Source organism: Ursus arctos, unplaced genomic scaffold (genome assembly GCF_023065955.2).
Source record: "Ursus arctos isolate Adak ecotype North America unplaced genomic scaffold, UrsArc2.0 scaffold_21, whole genome shotgun sequence".
In the NCBI taxonomy this organism is placed as follows: Eukaryota; Metazoa; Chordata; class Mammalia; order Carnivora; family Ursidae; genus Ursus; species Ursus arctos.
This window is the reverse complement of record NW_026622886.1, coordinates 50,879,508-50,899,553: the sequence shown is the minus strand read 5'-3', so window position 1 is coordinate 50,899,553 and position 20,046 is coordinate 50,879,508. Positions and strand designations below refer to the sequence as shown.

Sequence of the window (20,046 nt, the reverse complement as noted above, 5' to 3'; positions counted from 1 at the left end):
GAAGGCACTTGCTGTTATGAGCACCAGGTGCTATATGTAAGTGATGAGTCACTAAATCCTACTTCTGAAACTAATATTACACTATCTGTTAACTAACTGGAATTTAACAAAAACTTGGAACAAACAAAAATATATATATAGTAATAAGTTAATATAATATAATATGGAAATATAGTGATGGTAGGGCTGATTAAATTATTTTGTACATTTTTTCCAAAGATTTTGTACAGTCAATAGAATCTATACAAAATAATCTCTCTGAATTATCAAGTGTGTAGATTGGACAGAAGACATCAGTGATGGGAAATGGTACAATAACAGCATTCATTCTGCTGGGCCTGACAGATGACCCTGAGCTGCAAGTTCTGATTTTTATCTGTTTCTCACCTACATGCTGAGTGTAACTGGAAATCTGACCAGCATCACACTCACTTTTGTGGATCCCCACCTTAAAACACCCATGTACCTCTTTTTACAAAATTTCTCCTTCTTGGAGATCTCATTCACAACTGCCTGTATTCCCAGGTACTTGTATAGCATAGCAACAGGTGACAGAGCCACTACCTATAATGCTTGTGTCATCCAAGTGTTTTTTACGGACCTCCGTGGAGTATCGGAGTTTTTTCTGATGGCCACCATGTCCTATGACCGCTACGTGGCCATCTGCAAACCCTTGCATTATGTAACCATCATGAGCAGCAGCGTCTGCAGGAGTCATATTTTTTGCTGTTGGTTGGCTGGGTTGTTGGTCATAATCTCCCCACTTAGTCTGGGGCTAAATCTGAAATTTTGTGACTTGAATTTTATTGATCACTTTCTCTGTGATGCTTCTCCCCTCCTGAAGATCTCATGTTCAGACACATGGCTCATGGAAAAACTGTTTTCATCTGTGCTGTGCTGACCCTCATTCTGACCCTTATGTGTGTAGGTCTATCTTATACTTACATTATCAAAACAATTTTAGGATTTCCTTTGTCCAGAAAAGAAAAAAGGCCTTTTCCACCTGTTCTTCCCACATGATTGTGGTTTCCATCACCTACGGCACATGCATGTTCATCTATATGAATCCGACAGCAAAGGAAGAAGTGACCACTACAAAGTGGTTTCACTGCTCTTTTCTTCCACTTCACATACATTAAATCCATTTGTTTATACACTGAGAAATAAGCAAGTAAAAAAAGCCTTCAGTGACTCAATCAAAAGAACTGTAGCATTCTTAAAGAAGTAAAATAAAATAGCAGTCAATAAATGAAGTTAAATAAAAGGTGAATGGTTGCTAAACATGTCTAATGATGCTTATAATTTTCTTTATCTTTTAACAGTCTAAATTTCAGTTATATTTCTCAGCTCCTCTTTCAATTTACTTACATTGCACCTTAATCAACTTATTTCTTTCCATGGTTCTTACTCAACTTCTTGTGGAAGACGTCTCAGTAAAGAAAATGAAAGTGTACATCTCATAAACTCATTTGTAGATAAATATAATGCCATATAACTAAATCTTATGCTATAATAAAACTCTTCTTTAGTCTTCCATAAAACTGGTAGCATGGTATGCTGATTACTGCACTCAGCCATGCATAAAATACTACAAAAATTCAAGTGAGATGGAAATTTTATGATAAAATAGTGACTAAAATGCATGAGGGCTTGATATAATAATGCAAGGATCAACTGAGACAGAAGATAGCAGCATTTTTAATACTATAGGAAAATATATTAAAAAATACTAGATAAAATCTCACAAATATTCTTTTGAATATATAGCTAAGAGTAAAGGTTAAAATGTGGGCAATCACAACATATCAGACTACAGAATAATCAGGAATGAAGATAAATAACCCCACGTGTGACTGTGGATTCCCAGGAAAGCCCAGAAAGGAGGACGGAGAAGGGCAGTATCCTCTGGGTTACAGGGGCTTGGATTAAATATCCATATGAAGAAGGGAGGTGAAGTGTCAGGGTTTAAGTGGTGAAAACACACGAAACAGACAAGATAGCATAAAGTCAAGATGTTAAAAAGTGTGATTTAGAGGAAAAGTGCCCACTTTCATGAAAACACAACAATTTTCTCTAGGAAATTTCTCTGTCTCTTCCTTATATGAACTATGGATAAGGAGTTGGGGACTGTTATGTTTCTCTAACTAAAAGAGATCATTTACATATCAAATGCTATAAAAAATAATCTACTAATACCATATGTAAAGAATTAAACAGTGAATCCAGTGATAACTCTTTGGAATTTAAGAAATACATCTTCATTGAAATAGATACACTTCATAACAACTCATGAAAAGCTATACACAGAAGTAATCAAAGAATTATTCATTATTTTCAGAAGTAAACAGAACACAAAATAAAGCAACACTTTATTTGCTTATCATAACATTTTAAAATTATAAAATTAATTGTATGTAGGACATGATTTTACTAAGAAAAGAAAATTAAATAAATTTCAAAAGATAAATAAACCTAAAAGTTGACTTTTTAAAAAAATTTCAAGGAAACTGATAAATTTCCCAGAAGCATCAGTTAATACAAAACAAAGAGCAAAACATGTAAGGTTACAAATCAGAAGGAAGATATGAATACTAATGCAGTACGAATTAGAATGACTTCATGGATGTGCTGTCATGATTCCACCACCACAACAAAATGTGAAGATCTAGAGCTACGAACAAGATTTAGCAAAACAAAATTTTGAAAATTAATTCAAGATGTGGAAAACTTAATTAGATTGATCTCCATATAACATCTGGGAAGCCAAATAAGATTTACCATTAAAGAGGCAAGAGGACCAAATTACAACCAACCATGGTAAAGCAAGAGATGATCATCTAATTAAGATTTCAATTATCTAAACAATAATGAATTTTATGAAACATCTTAATATTTGACAAAAATCTGATTAAAACATTAAGGCATACTATTATTTAATTTTTGTTTTAATCAATATTTAATAATTTACTGATGAATACAGTTAGACTATTTCAAATAGAATCCAACAAAAGAGTCAAAAATTATACTTTGATCAATCAAGATTTATTCCAATTACACAAGGGTGTAGATGATACATATAGAGAGACAGATAGATGATAGACGATGATGATAACACATAGGTGGATGACAGGTAAATAAATAGATAAACAGATGACAGGTGATAGATAAATGTATACAGATATAGAAATACATATATGAAATACAGCCTGATTTTGTTGTAACAACAAATTGAACAAAGAACATTCTATATGGATTTGACTAATAGATAAAATATCACTGGATAAAAATCAGTAATTGTTTCTAAAAAACTTAAAGGAAAATGAGAATATGATGAACTACTAAAATAAAAATATCTAAAGAAATACAATTGAAACAATTATATTAAGCAGTAAAACACAGTAGTCAGTTAAAATCAAGAAACACATAAAAATGCTCCCTTTCATCACTGATACCCAGCATTTCACTGCCATCTTGAAAATGCCATAAGATAAATAATAAAATAGTTGAGATGATTATCAGCATGAAGTTATGGAACTATTGTAGTTAGAAATTATGAAAGCCAAGGCACCTGGGTAGTTCAGTGAGTTAAGCATCTGCCTTCGGCTCAGGTCACGACCAGCCCTGTGTCAGGCTCCCTGCTCAGCAGGGGAGTCTACTTCTCCCTCTGCCCCTGCGCGTGTTCACTCTTGCTCACTCTCTCTCTCAAATAAATAAGCAAAATCTTAAAAAAAATTATGAAAGCCATATCTTTTCAAGTATTTACATCTTTGAAATGTGGATGTGCCTTACAATGAAAGACATTTTAATAAAGATGTCCATATTTCAACCACATTTTTAATAAAAATACATAAAACAAAAGTAAAATAAAAGTACATAAAATAATGACATGCACTTAAATAGAGTCAATGAAATATGGTATTTTCTTTCTGACGACATTATTATGTACCTAGAACACAAAAAAATCTAATAAGAAGCTAATAGACGAGTAAGAATATTTAGTAACTTGGATAAAGGATAGAAGCAACCAAAGTCAACTGACAACATTTATAGAAGAAATGAGCCCCTACTAATGAAGCTATCAGTATGACTACCCAGGAGTAAGTTCCACTATGAATACAATGTATTATATCATAAAATATCAATTTGCTCACTCTTAATACATAATTTTAACACAACTCCAATTAGAATCAGCTTTATACATTTTTCTAATTACACAAATTGTCTCTAAGTTAATATGGAAGAATAAAATCTCATGAATGCAGGACAGATAAATGAAAAATAAATATTAGTGAACAGAAACTTGCTTTATATAATATCAAAACATATATATCAATGAAATCAAATTTATACGGTATTGGAACAAGAGAAGATAAAATGGTCAGTAGAACAGATAAGATTATAAAAGGACAGACAATAAATAGTCTTTATTTTTATAGAATGGTTTGTTTTGCTTGTTCTATAGAAGTCGGAAAATTTCAGTTCAGTAGAAAAATCATGGTTTATTTAATAATTCCTTCAGTCTCACACACAAAAACTCAAATGGAAAAGTTTTACTTGTATTCATACAACAAATAGTTTACATTCTAAATGTTTTAAAATTCTAAATATAAAAAATAAATAAGTAAAATGTTATTAAAAATATACATGACCATGATAATATAAAGGGAGCAGAAATTTTCTTTCTTCAGAATTTAAAGGCAGAAGGTGACAAAAGAAAAGAACCCTATTTGATTACATGTGTTTTCACCATTTTGATTGGCAAAAGATACCACTGGGGGGGGAAGATACCCCTGAAAAAATTTGTAAGTCAAATAATGGTAAAATGAAATGTGTAACACTGACAGACAAAAGGATGACTTCTAAGACAAACAAAGACCTCTTATAAGTTAACAATATAAATGAAAAAAATCTAAATAGAAATAAGCTTAAAATAGAAATAGACAATTTAGAGAATATTAAATCTCATTTAGTGAAGAAATTATGGTTGTCAACTGCACTAACAGTCTAAGGCCAAAATATCTGAATTGAAGTAAAAATTTACACTAATCAAACTGTCAATTTTGAAAAGAACTAATTCATCTGTTGCTGACTGGGATCAGGGGACAAGGCTACTTCCTATAGCAAATGTGGAAATTTAAATTGCTAAAGGTTTCCAACAAGCAATCAAGTATAAGCACACCTTGACATAGAAATTCCATCTGCAAATCTGACATTCAGAAATTAAAGCACCATTCTTAAAGAATACACAGTATTAAAAGCATAGTATGAAAAGAAAGGCAGAGTATGGAATGCAGCATTTCTGGTGGCAAAAAAAAAATTAAAGCCAAATGAAAATCTATCAATTAATGGAATGTAATGCAGTTATTAAACATAAATACATTAGAGTTACACCATTTGATCTGGGGAATTCCTATGAATTGTTTTGGTGGTTTTTCTTTTTTTGGAAAGGTGGAAAATGTGTTTCATAAATCAAATTTTTATAATACAAACCTTGACCAAACCCTTCAATATGTGTCTATATTTATGCATATAGATGATAGATGATAATGACAGATGATAGAAAGATAAATAGATGATAGATAGATAGATGATAGATAGATGTGTATAAGATACATGTATACATAAATATATGGAAAAATACATGAAATACACATAATAAAACAAACCATATTCTGGGCCATAAAATAATTCAAATCATACTTATGGAGTATGAACTCTGACTACAATAGAATTAAAGTAACAACAGACATGAGAAAAATCTCCAAAAATATGGAAACGAATGCAAATCTAGATGGAACATCGGTCAATGAAGAAATGAAAAGAGATATTTAAAGTATTTTGAAATGAATGAGAATTAAAGCACCTGTCAACGTAGGTTGGACATAACTAAAGCTGTAACTGGATGAAAATTTATAGCATTAAAGTCCCTCTATAAATATAGAAGAAAAATCTCTAATAAATGTTCTCAATTTTCCCCTAAAATTGGGGGGAAAGGGGGGAGGAGTCAATCAAATACAAAGCAAATTTTTAAAAAAAAGAAATCATAAAAATCATTGTAGGAATCAATTGGAATAGAAGAAGAAAACGATAAATAAATCTGGGTTCTTAGAGAAAATCAAGAAAGAAAGGGAAAGCCACAAATTACAAATATAAGGTGTGAGAGAGGTGATATAACTATAGATTTTACAGCTATTAAAAGGATAACACAGGAATATAATTTAAAGTGCATAACCATAGTTGACAACTTAGATAACATGAACTCCTTCGATCGTGCTGCACTGGTGCACAATGGTGACACTTAAATATGTTTGATCGTTAGAGATGATTCACAAGGGCCCAAGGTGACAATATTTACAGCTACAGTTTATTACAAGAAAATAATACACTATATGAACACCATTAAAATAAAGATACGCCTCACGACAAAGCCTGGCTTACGTTAAGGGATCTGAAGAGGCAAGACTCACACCTCTTATTGTCCTCCCTCTGTAAGAAACATTGCTGGACATACTTCCTCTCTCAGGTCAGAAACCACTGATCTGTGCAGAAAACACCTCATCCCAAAAAGCCCAAATAGAGTCATAGCTGACTCTCTAAGTCTTGATATTTTACTATGTAGGAATATTCCTGTTACATAAATAGCTCAAAAGGAGATCCCTATAGTGGTCTCACCTAGATCCAGTGCCAATGATCAATATCACTATTATCAATAAACAACGTTAACAAGCTGGTACAAACTGTCCTGAAAATCCTCAGACCCATGGTTACAAAGAAACATTATTGATCGGTATATTTCATGCTTTTCCTTGGGGTCAGTGCTATGCTGGAAATTAGCAAAAATAGCTTAGGCCAACGCCAGGCTTGCTAGAATTAACTTTCAAATCACAGATAAAAACAAAATTCACTTCAAGAAGAAAAAAAAAGAGATTAATAGGTATCTACGTTTCACAACATTTAAAATTGCATGGTGCACTGGGTGGTATACGCAACTAATGAATCATCGAACTTTACATCAGAAACCAGGGATGTACTGTATGGTGACTAACATAATATAATAAAAAAACATTAAAATAAAATGTGATCTAAAACATTCCCACATATAAAATCCAAGCCATACAGCTTCTCTGGTGAATTGTACCAAATATGTAAGTAAGAAATAATACCAATTCTACACAAATGATTCCAGAAAACTAATAAGGAGAGGACATTTCCAAACTTATTTTATGAGGTCAACGATAATCTGACAAAATCAGACAAATATATCACAAGTTGTTCTGCATGGATAGATGTTTCTGTGGTTGTCCTGCATAACTGACCACCGGGGCAGCACACACAGGCAGACTAAGGCATGTGGTTTGTGAGACTCATGCTGTGTGAATCACCTTGGGAGCCTGGTTGTTTAACATATCTTATCTGGCCTCCAAGTCAGAACTGGCCCTTCTGTTCTGGACACCAAGAGCTACAAATCTTGTCTCACATCCCCTCCTGCTACCGCCTGGGCTGGCCCCCAAAAGGGAAGCCAGGAGGGGAGGCAGACACTCATAGCCCAGGATCCTTAAAAATATAGAAACATATAACATGGAAATGCAGCTTGCTCCAAACACCATGTAGGCGAACAAATGTTTAATTTGAAACCCTGCTTGTTGCCCTATAAATATGGCCCTCACGGGGATGGTCAGTTGGGAGTCTCCCCTGAGGGGAGGACGCTCCACCCAGGCCTCCCAATCCAGACTCCAGCCTGGCTGTTTCCACCAGGCTTCCCCAGCTAATGAGGTTGGGTGCTGTAAGTACCTGACTTGATGTAACTTTGCCTTATTCTCATTTATTGCCTACTATTGTTTCCTCTGTGGGTAGATTCCTTTTCTCCTTTGTTTCTATTAGGTTTCTATAAAAATAATAAAGTTTTCTCTCCTTTTCAAAACCGAAACACAGCTGTCGTGAATCTTTTGTTCAGAACACAAGTAAAGAAACTTATAAACTAATATTTTCCATACAAATGGAAAAATAAAACATTAGCCATTAGAATCCATCTATGGATATATAGATAAGATAGATATATCTATGTATACTCCCAGAGGATTTTATCCTAGAAATGTAAGATTGATTTAACATCTGAAAATCAAGCAGTAAAATCAACCATATAATGAGACTAAAATATTAAATGTATACATATGTATGATCATCTCAATCAATTCAGAAGCATTTTTAAAAAGGCCAGTATCCATTTCTAATTTTAAAAATTCTCAGCAAACCAGAAAAGAAAGTTCCTCAACTTGATAACAGGTATCTACAGAACACTCAACTAACATCACATTTAATAATGAAATACTGAATGTTTCCCTTCTGAGATCAAGAGCAAGACAAGGATGCCCATTGTTAACCATTTCTACTCAAAATGATACTGAAGGTTACAGTTAATGCAGTAAGTCCAAAAATGAAAAAAGTCTAGATTTGATAGGAAGAAAATAACTGCCTTTATTTCCCTGCAACTTGATCTTCTGTGTGGAAAATCCTACGGAGTCTACGAAAACAAAAGCTGTTAGAACTAATAAGTGAATTTATAAATTCTGCTTGAAAAAAATCCACATACAAAATTCAAACATATTTTTATATACCAGCAACAATCAGAAATTGAACACTAAGAAAATAGTATCAAAATTTTGAAATACTTAGGTCTAAACCTGACAAAACATGTAAAAGATCTGACTACTGAAAACTAAGAATTTGTTGAAGGAAGCTTAAAAAGAGCCAACTGAGTGGAGATATGTGTTACTTTCATGAATCAAAAACTAAATCTTGTTAAGAGTTAAATTATTTCCAAATTAATTCACAGATTTAATTCAATCTTAAAATCCAAGCAGAATTTCTTCTAGAAATTGACAGGCAATTATACAATTCAAATGGAAATTCAAAAGGCCTTTAATAATGAATTCAACTATGAAAAGAACAAACTTAAAGGATCTACCTTAATTTAACACTTATTATAAAGCGAGACAGGGTGATATTGGTGTAAAGACAGAGAAATAGGTCAGTGGAAAAGAAATGACACTCCAGGAGTAAAACCTTACATTTATAGTCAATTGATTTTTTATAGAGATGCAGAAATAATTCATTAAAAAAAGATCAGTCTTTTCAATAAATGGCACTGAAAGAATTGAATAGCCCTGTTTTTTAAGGAACTTTGATATGTATCTTGTACTATTTACAGACCGATTGACAAAAATTTACTCAAAATGAATCACAGACAAATGTAAAACAAACTATAATACTTCTAGGAAAAAAACACAGTAGGATATTATTGTTGGGTTAGGCAAAGATTTTTTAGATACAATAATAAAAGCATGACACATTTTAAAAAATGATGAAATGTTATCTATCATAATGAAGGATTCTGAATTCTGCTCTTAAAAAGATATTAAGAGAATAGGACAAGCAACAAACTGGGGAAAAATATTTGTGAATCATATATCTGATAAAGGACTTGTATCCAGACTGAATAAAAACTCTCAAAACTCAATAATAAGAAAAGTCACAACCCAATTTAAAAATAAGTGAATGATTTAAACAGATACTTTACCAAAGAAGATATACAGATGGCAACTAAATGCAACAAAAGTTATTCAACATCATTGGCTATTAGGTGTACAAAAATTAAAATCACAGTGAAATACCACAACACCTACTAGAATGTCTAAAAGTATAAAAATTGATCATACCGAAGAAGTGGACCATAAGGGGCACCTGGGTGGCTCAGTTAGTTAAGTGTCCGCCTTTGGCTCAGGTCAGGATCCCAGAGTCCTGCGATCGAGGCCCCCATCTGGCTCCCTGTTAGTGGAGAGCCTGCTTCTCTGTCTCCTCCCTGCTCTAGCTCTCTCTCGTGACTCTGTCTCTCTCTCTCCAATAAATAAATAAAGTCTTGTAAAAAAAAAAAAAAAGAAGAAAAAGAAGAAAGAAAGAAAAAAAAAGAAAGAAAACAAAAGAAAAGAAAAGAGAAATGAAATGAAATACTCCTACACCACTGGCGGGACTATAAAATCACGTGACTGCTTTGGAACCCTGGTTTCTTAAAAAGTACCATAGATACCTTCCATATGCCCTGCCATTCCACTCCTAGGGGTTTATCCAATCATCAATGAAATGAAAGGATATGTCATTAAAGAGATTTGTGCATGAAGGTTCATAGCAGCTTTATTTGTAAGCGCCTTAAAACTGAAATGACAAAATATCTTTATCCGGGTGAATAGTAAGCAAATCGTGATATATCCACAAATGGAATTTTTCTCAAAAATAAAAGGAATGAGTTACAGATACACATAATAATGTGAATGAATCTCAAAACTCATGCTGAATAAAATAAGCCAGATGAAAGATGGTTGGCTGTAAATAGCAGCAGTGGAGGGAAGAGAGGCAGGGACCAAGAAGGAAGGATTTAACAAGGGGCACAAGGAAACTTTGAGGAATAATTGATATATTTATTATTGTGATTATTCTGTTATTTTCTTGGAAATATACAATATGTCAAAACTTATAAAATTGTACACTTTAAATGTGTACAGTTTATTTAATGTCAATTATATCTCCATAGTGCTGTTAAAAATTAAAAAGCAAAAAAAAAGATAAATTTGACTCTATAAAACCATGAACTTTATGCCAAAAATCAGCAATGACACTTTTAAAGACTCATTAAAATCTTAAAATTCATACTTAACATATTTAAAAGAATAAGATACAAATAAGCATAAAAATAAAAATAATGTACACTAAAACCTAATTATGGTGGCACACGTTTGATATAAAATTTTCTTATGGCTCTTATTATACAAATTTTCTAAAAGCAGAATAGTATTTTTATCTAGAAATTTCACTTCCACCAATCATTCTCACACACACAAAAATATTTGCATGAAAATGCTTTTGAAAGAACACTGTACATTTAATTCAGGCATTGGTTTAAAATTGCCAAAATATTCATACAGCCAACATTATTAATAGTGAATGACTGGAAAAATCAAATATATATCATGGGATAAATTAATAAATGATTAAATATATAAAAGCCTATGTTTTTATTGTGGTAAAATATACATAACATAAAATTTACCATTTTGACCATTTTGAAGTGTAAAATTAGTGGCATTAAGTATATCTGTGTTGCTGTGCAACCATAAAGCATATATTTTGCATCTAATTATATGACTGAAAATCTTTATGCATTCATAAATAATACCTATAATACAGTTGATAAATTTAGAGAAAAAAATCTGAAAGGATAAGATCCATAATGCAAGCAGTAGCCTTACATAATTACACAAACTATTCCTTTTGCTTCTCTGATTAAAATTAGCCAATGACAATAAAACATCTATATAATAAAGGATTTCATTCGTAAGTAAAGGATCACAATCTTCCAAATGCCTTAGTGGGTGTGAAAGTTTAAAACAAATTAACTATGTAACTTAAATGACACAGTTGCCCTCCTGACCTGTGTCAAATGATGCTGTAACAGCCTCCTATCTCCAAAGGCACAGTCCCCTCTGAAGCCGGTGTTACTTGTGTTTGTGCCAAACTTCATTACTCAGAAAATTAATGACTCTTGACTGTAGGTCCCCAAAGACCACTTTTTTTCTATTTTGACATTTTCTGCACATTAAAAAGAAAAGTCACATTTGACATGGTAAACGCATTTCTCTCCGCCTTTATGATTTAAAATCCATTCCCTCCACCAGTGGAAAGAGTTCCTCAGCCCTTAGAGTAATTTCTTTTCTTTTCAATGATGGAGATAGTAAGAAAATATCTGGAGGCTTCTAACAGCGCTAAGCCCATTTCCAAGTCTGTCCAAGTTGTTGGAGATAGTAAGCAGAGGGAGTTCTATGCATTCCCAGACATGTCAGTGAATATGAAGACATAGATACCTTTATAAAAATATCACTTTCAACATTGTGGTCTTAATATTGGCTATGGTCAAACAATCAACAGAAGCTCTGATTTACTAACAGAAGAGTAAGTATAAGAAAGTGTGTTTCTTTGACTGTAATTCCCTTTGTAGGATCTAGGTTATATTTTCCTCTAGGAAAGAAAATGGATATTAGTGATAATTTTTATATTTTTAATGTATCTAAGATATATTTCTGAGATGTCATTTTTTTAGAATGAATTTCCCTTCTGTAGATAAATGTCATTGCCTGGAGGTTTGTATGCATAAGGTATGCAAACAAATCTGTATCTAACTCGATGTGAGAAGTATTTAGGGTAACTTTGGATAGATATTCAACCTCAAATTGAAAATAAACTGTCTTCATCTATATAGAAGTATATGAGCATGCCTTTGCATTCGTCTTCCTAACCCCGAGAAGAACACCATAATAACTGAAATGACAGCATCTCATGACAGTCCTGTGCTCATTCTGAAGACTCGTTAGAAAGACAGAATAAACAAAATCAGTTAGTTACACTTTAGTGTCAATCTTATTAACTTCCATCACAAAGTAAGTTGTAGTATCTTAGAAAAAACAGCTATATTTTGAAAATTGAATTATGCTCAACATTTGAGGGCTGAGTAAGATTTCACAGTAATACACATTATCTCAGAGATTCAGAGAAAAGATGAAAGGAAGGTGGGTGGGCTGCAAGTATATAAATATTCCTTTTGCATCTCCATTTGATAGAAATATTTGATAGTTATTGAATGAGAAACTAAATTTCCTAAGAGGATTTTAACTTTTGAGTAAACCTTGATCCTCAGTTAGTGATTTTTCTATATATTAGAAACACTGTGAATGAGGCAAATAGTCCCAAGCAATTCTGCCACAAACAATTCTGCCCCAAACTCAGAAGAAAACACAGTAAGTTAAACAATACAGTGAATTTGCTCATAAAACAAATAAACTCAGCATGCAAGGAGAAAATGTCACAAAGGGGAAAACATCAGAAAACTGCAAGGCTTAAGATCTAGATTGTATATTAGACATATTTGAGTCCCTGCAGGTGAAAACAAAATAATTCACTGACTGGAAGATGAGAGAGGGAAGAGAAGGCAGTCATCACTTGTATCCACAGGAAAGGTAACACAAATGCAGCTGGTAATGCAAATATTCAGAAAAACAAGTAGCTAGGCTGTGTAGCAGGAGGTGGGGGAATCAGCAGGGTGTGAAGTTGTTTATAAGAATTAAGCTCACTTAACCTAAAAACACACCAAAGAACAAAAATCTTCTTTTGGAACAAAGACCTCCAGTTCTGTTTTGTTTTTAAAGATTTTATTTATTTATTTGTCAGAGAGAGCGCACAAGCAGGGGGAGAGACAGGCAGAGGGAGAAGTAGGCTCCCTGCTGAGCAAGGAGCCCCATGCAGGACTCCACTGGATCCCAGGGTCCTGGGATCATGACCTGAGCTGAAGACAGATGCCCAACCCACTGAGCCACTCAGGTGTCCCTAAACAACTCTAGTTTTGCTGTAGTGTCTATATAGTGAGCCCAAGTTATGCTAGCACTGTTTTTCTAAAAAGGCCCAAAGTGTCAAGAAAAGACTTGAAATTGAGGGTGAAATTTTGTGACTTAGTTTCTGAACAGGGAAGAATTTTTGTTACCCCTAAAAGGACACTCCCTCAGTAATCTACTTAGTCACATGGGAAAATCCTATGCACGGGATAGACATAAAATGTAAATATATAAATAATATATGTTTATGAATAAACATAATTTAATATAAAAACTTGAGTACCTTATACTTTAGAACAGTTAAAATAATCTATAATCTATGAGAACGTTTATCTGAATCTCACATGCAGGTTGGAGAGAAGTCAGAAGTCAGTGATGAGAAACGGTACAGTAACAACATTCATTCTGCTGGGCCTGACGGATGACCCTGAGCTGCAAGTTCTGGTTTTTATCTTTCTATTTCTCACCTACACGCTGAGTGTAACTGGAAACCTGACCATCATCATCCTCACTTTTGTGGATCCCCACCTTAAAACACCCATGTACTTTTTCTTAAAACATTTCTCCTTCTTGGAGATCTCATTCATATCTGTCATTGTTCCCAGATATTTGTATAGCATAGCAACAGGTGACAGAGTCATTACCTATAATGCTTGTGTCATCCAAGTGTTTTTTACGGACCTCTGTGGAGTATCGGAGTTTTTTCTGTTGGCCGCCATGTCCTATGACCGCTACCTGGCCATCTGCAAACCCCTGCATTATGTAACCATCATGAGCAGCAGCGTCTGCAGGAATCTCGTCATCTGTTGTTGGATGGCTGGCTTATGTATAATAATCCCACCACTTAGCCTGGGCTTAAACCTAAAATTTTGTGACTTTAACATAATTGATCATTTTGGCTGTGATGCATTTCCCTTAGTGAAAATCTCATGTTCAGATACATGGTTCATGGAATGGACAGTTATAATCTGTGCTGTGCTGACCCTGAATATGACACTTACTTGTGTGGTTCTGTCATATGCCTACATCATCAAGACAATTTTTAGATTCCCTTCCATTCAACAATGAAAAAAGGCCTTTTCCACCTGTTCTTCCCACATGATTGTGGTTTCCATCACCTATGGCACATGCATTTTCATCTATGTGAATCCTACATCAAAGGAAAAAGTGACCATTAATAAAGTGGTTTCAGTGCTCATTTTTTCTATTTCACCTACATTGAACCCATTTATTTATACCTTGAGAAACAATCAAGTTAAGAAAGCCTTTGAGGACTCGATCAAAAGAATTGCCTTGCTCTCAATTAAGTAAAAGGAAATATTATTTTTAAAACATCTCAAAAACAAGAATAAATGTATTTTGGAAGTCTATATTCTTGCTTTTTAATAATACATGCTTCGGTTACATTAATTTTCTCAACACTTCTTTAACCTACCTTCCAATGAGCCCTGCTCATGCCACTCTCGCATTTTGATTTTCAACCCAATATTTGATAGTTTTGCATATCAATTTCTAAAACCCAATCTGAAGAGAAATTGACTTCATAATATTATTACATTAGAAGCGTTATTCCTCAGAAAAAGATAGGGTAAATTGTTTGTAGCTCTTCAATATACACAATAATGATATCTAAACACGTGTAATAAGAGTAATTTTAGGTAAAATGTCTAAAATGATGAATAATCACATAATTTAAAATACATGTGAAAAAGAATAATAATAGCACCTCCAATATTGAACAAATAGATGGAATTTCACTACAATGAACACACAGAAACACTGGATAAAATGTAATAAATATTCTCTTAAATCTATAGCTGAAATCATTGCAAAGCTGTAACAGGAGGTGTCAGAAATAAAGGCTCATATAAAAGTGGAGCAATAATAAGCTGACTTACGGGTGCTGAAGTGAGCGTAGACTAGAGGGTGAGCTCAGGAGACTGCATCACGGATCACACAGGGTTAGGCTGAAAGTCTCAGGATTAATGTGGTGAGAGTACTTGCAATGACACAATAACTGCACATTCAGTGAACGTTTGAGTTAGAAAACCACACTCATTTGAACAGAAAGATTACTTTTTTCCTGAGAAATATCATCTGCAGCTTATAGAGCTAGGAGTCAAGGGGAAAACATTCCCTGTTATATTTGATAGCCTGTGCCTACCTCTAATACAAATTAAGCTCTTACAGTCCAACTTCCGCCATAATAACTGAAATAAAGAGTTTTACCTATAAAGAATGGAAAAATCCACAGCAATGTCATTCCTTGGATTAAGGAATTTACATCAAATTAACTAATTGCTATCTGGAAAGCAATGAAGTGCAGACATGCCATTGCCAATTATTTGGAGCACTGAAAAAGCTGTAGTGAGAAGAAATTCTGTTATCTTAAATGCATTCATTTTTTAAAAATATATAAACTAGCCCAAAAGTGAAAAACTTATACTAATGAATTTGAAAAAAAATTAAAAAAAACAAAAGTAAATGGAAAATGTAATTTAATGAGTAGAAAATGAAATCAATTAACTAAGTTTAAAAAATTCAAAAGCCAGTTCTTTGAAAAGTCTAATAGCATAGATAAACCCCACCCCAATGAATGTGATGAGTAAAAATCAGAAATGCTCCATAGTTTATTAGATCGTGGACAACGACATAAGAAAACAAAATAATCCTGATAAATATGGGAAAGAATAAATAAAACAATTGCATTTCCTTGATTTTAAAGTCTTATTCACATTTTGCTTTTCTGAAATGCAGCTCTTTCATACAATGGATGGCATCTACCATCATTCATAGGCTAATTGCCAACATTTTCTTTTCAATTCTGATACAGAGTATAATGGCATGCCTTAAAATTGATGTTGTCTTTAAGCTGATGAGATTTGATATATCTTTTTTTATGTTGAGGGCATTTTACATACACAGAAAACTCAAGACACTCTAACAGGAGACTAAAGGAATTAATAAGGGAATTCGGTATTCTATCTGAAAGAAATGGAAAATGTTTTAAAAATCTGTAGACTGTAATAGCAAAAAGCAACAGGAAATCAATGAGCAAATGTTATTTTGGTCATAAAAGTCAAAAAAGTTTAATTACCAAAATAATAAATTTAGCATAGAAGTATAGTATATATTTAAGGAAAGTATAAAGTCTCTTAAAAGAATGGAAAATATAATTAGAACAAAAGAAAGCCAGTATTCTAGGTTGGAAAATTTTGGTATAAGCATGTGTCTGTGTGAATGCATAGATTATTTATGTATTATAGAAATATTTGTTTTTATATATCACTGAGCTTATAAAGTATTGAAGGAAACCAAATTTTAATGAAGATTATCTGAAGTAGGAACTTAAGCAATGTAATCAGAAAGAAGAATGGGTAGAATGAGTCAAAGGAAAAAAATCAAAAGAAAACATTGATCATATAATCCCACTTATATATGAATGTTATGAGATATATATATATTAGTGCTATATATATATATATATATATCTTGTGTATAGAAAATCCACAATTATGAGAACTAATAAGCAAGTTTGCAGCATTCAAAATAATAACAAAAATTAATTTCATTTCTGTACACTAGCAAAGATAGTTCAGAACATCAAATTTTCCAAAGCTACTGGAAGTTCCTTTGTACTACCATTTCTTTTTAGTGATGGAAAGTGAAAGAAAATATTTCCTGGGCTTATGACAGCACATCTATCTTGAGGAAGTTTATGCAATTGATTAAAGATAAAAACTCAAGTAACAAGGATTCTATAACTGTGGCCACGTATTCAATCAGCAGTGAGCAGAAGCGCTCATCCAGGTTTTAACATTACATTTATTTTCAAATTTGTAGCTTTAAGAATAACTGTAGATAAACATCAAGTGAGGCTACAATTAATTCCTAAAAGTATAAATATGATCAATTCTGTCCTTTCAGTTATATACTCTTTTGGTGATACTGGGTCAAGTTTTTCTCTGGAAAATGGATTTTCCCTGACTTATAAAACTAGGAGATGTGAGTTTTAATATGGATATTAATGAAATGTTATTTTTTTCTTTTTTTAATAATAATATTTTTATTATATTATGTTATTCACCATACAGTACATCCCTGGTTTTTTATGTAAAGTTGGATGATTCATTAGTTGCATATAACACCCAGTGCACCATGCAATACATGGCCTCCTTACTACCCATCACCAGCCTATCCTATTCCCCCACCCCCCGCCCCTCGGAAGCCCGCAGTTTGTTTCTCAGAATCCATAGTCTCTCAGGCTTCATTCCCCCTTCTGATTATCCCCCTTTCTTTATCCATTTCTTCTCCTACCAATCTTCCTAGTTCTTATGTTCCATAGATGAGAGAAACCATATGATAATTGTCTTTCTCTGCTTGACTTATTTCACTTAGCATTATCTCCTCCAGTGCCATCCATGTTGTAGCAAATGTTGAGAACTCGTTCTGATAGCTGAGTAATATTCCATTGTATATATGGACCACAACTTCTTAATCCAGTCATCTGTTGAAGGGCATCTCGGCTCCTTCCACGATTTAGCTATTGTGGACAGAGCTCCTATGAACATTGGGGTGCATATGGCCCTTCTCTTCACTACGTCTGTATCTTTGGGGTAAATACCCAGTAGTGCAATGGCTGGATCATAAGGTAGCTCAATTTTTAACTTTTTAAGGAACCTCCACACTGTTTTCCAGAGTGGCTATACCAACTTGCATTCCCACCAACAATGTAGGAGGGATCCCCTTTCTCCACATCCTCTCCAACAATTGTTGTTTCTTGCCTTGTCAATTTTTGCCATTCCAACTGGCGTAAGGTGGTATCTCAGTGTGGTTTTGATTTGAATTTCTCTGATGGCTAATGATTTTGAACATTTTTTCATGTGTCTATTAACAATTTGTATGTCTTCATTGGAAAAGTGTCTGTTCATATCTTCTGCCCATTTTTTGATTTCTTTATTTGTTTCTCATGTATTGAGTTTGAGAAGTTCTTTGTAGATCTTGGATACCAGTCTTTTAACTGTAGCATCATTTGCAAATATATTCTCCCATTCCGTGGGCTGCATCTATTGAAAGGATCATATGATTTTTGGCTTTTTTCTTGCTGCTAAAATCTATGACACTGATAGATTTGTGAATGTCGAACCACCCTTGTATCCCAGGGATGAATCCCACTTGGTCATGATGGATAATCCTTTTAATGTACTGTTGGATCCTATTAGCAAGAATCTTCTTGAGAATTTTGGTATCCGTATTCATCAGGGAACTCAGTCTGTAATTCTACTTTTTGAACGGGTGTTTGCCTGGTTTGGGGATCAAGGTAATATTGGCCTCATAGAATGAGTTTGGTAGCTTTCCTTCTGTTTCTATTTTTTGAAATAGCTTTAGGAGAATAGGTATTATTTCTTCTTTGAATGTATGGTAGAATTCCCTGGGAGATCCGTCAGGCCCTGGCATTTTGTTTTTTGGAAAGTTTTTAATCACTGTTTCAATCTTTTCATAATTAATCGGCCTGTTTAAAGAACCAACCTTCCTGGGGGCTCCTGGGTGGCACAGCGGTTAAGCGTCTGCCTTCGGCTCAGGGCGTGATCCCAGCGTTATGGGATCAAGCCCCACATCAGGCTCCTCCGCTGAGCCTGCTTCTTCCTCTCCCACTCCCCCTGCTTGTGTTCCTCTCTCTCTGGCTGTCTCTATCTCTGTCAAATAAATAAATAAAACTTTAAAAAAAAAATAAAGAATCAACCTTCTTGTTTCAGTCTTGGTAGTTTATAGGTTTCCAAGAAGGCCTCCATCTCTTCCAGATTGCTTAAGTTATTGGCATAAAGCTGTTGATAAAAGTTTCTAATGATCATTCCAATTTCATTGTTGTTCGTTATGACCTCTCCCTTTTCATTCATAATTTTATTAATTTGGGTCCTTTCTCTATTCTTTTGGATAAGTCTTGCCAGTGGTTTTTCAATTTTATTAATTCTTTCAAAGAACCAGCTTCTAGTTCTGTTGATCTGCTCTACTGTGCTCCTGGTTTCTAATTCATTGATTTCTGCTCTCATCTTGGTCAACTGCTTTCTCGTGCATGGATTAGGCCTGTCCCTCTGTTGCTATTCCAGCTTCTTGAGGTGAGAATATAAAAACTGCATTTTAGATTTTTCTATTCTTTTGAGTCAGGCTTGGATGGCTGTGTATTTTCCCCCTAGGACTGCCTTTGCAGTGTCCTATAGATTTTGGATCATTGTGTTTTCGTTCACGTTGGTCTCCATAAATTGTTTAAATTGATTTTTGATTTCCTGGTTTATCAAATCATTCTTGAGCACGATGGTTCTTAATCTCCAAGTGTTTGAGTTTCTTCCAAATTTTTCCTCGTGGTTGAGTTCCAATTTCAAAGCATTGTGGTCTGAGAATATGCAGGGAATAATTTCAGTCTTTTGGTATCAGTTGAGACCTGTTTTGTGACCCAGAACATGGTCTATTCTTGAGAATATTCCATGGGCATTAGAATAGAATGAGTATTCTTTGGTTCTGGGGTGTAGTGTTCTATAAATATATGAGGTCCAACTCGTCTAGTATGGCATTCAAAGCTCTTATTTCTTTGTTGATTTTCTGCTTAGGTGATCTG

The 20,046-nt window shown here is 33.7% G+C and overlaps 2 pseudogenes; both read left to right on the top strand.

The window, feature by feature from the left end:
• Positions 1 to 299: 299 nt before the first annotated feature.
• LOC113249167 (olfactory receptor 6C2-like) lies at positions 300 to 1,228 on the top strand (annotated as a pseudogene).
• Positions 1,229 to 13,808: 12,580 nt separating this feature from the next.
• LOC125282644 (olfactory receptor 6C2-like) lies at positions 13,809 to 14,744 on the top strand (annotated as a pseudogene).
• Positions 14,745 to 20,046: the final 5,302 nt, after the last annotated feature.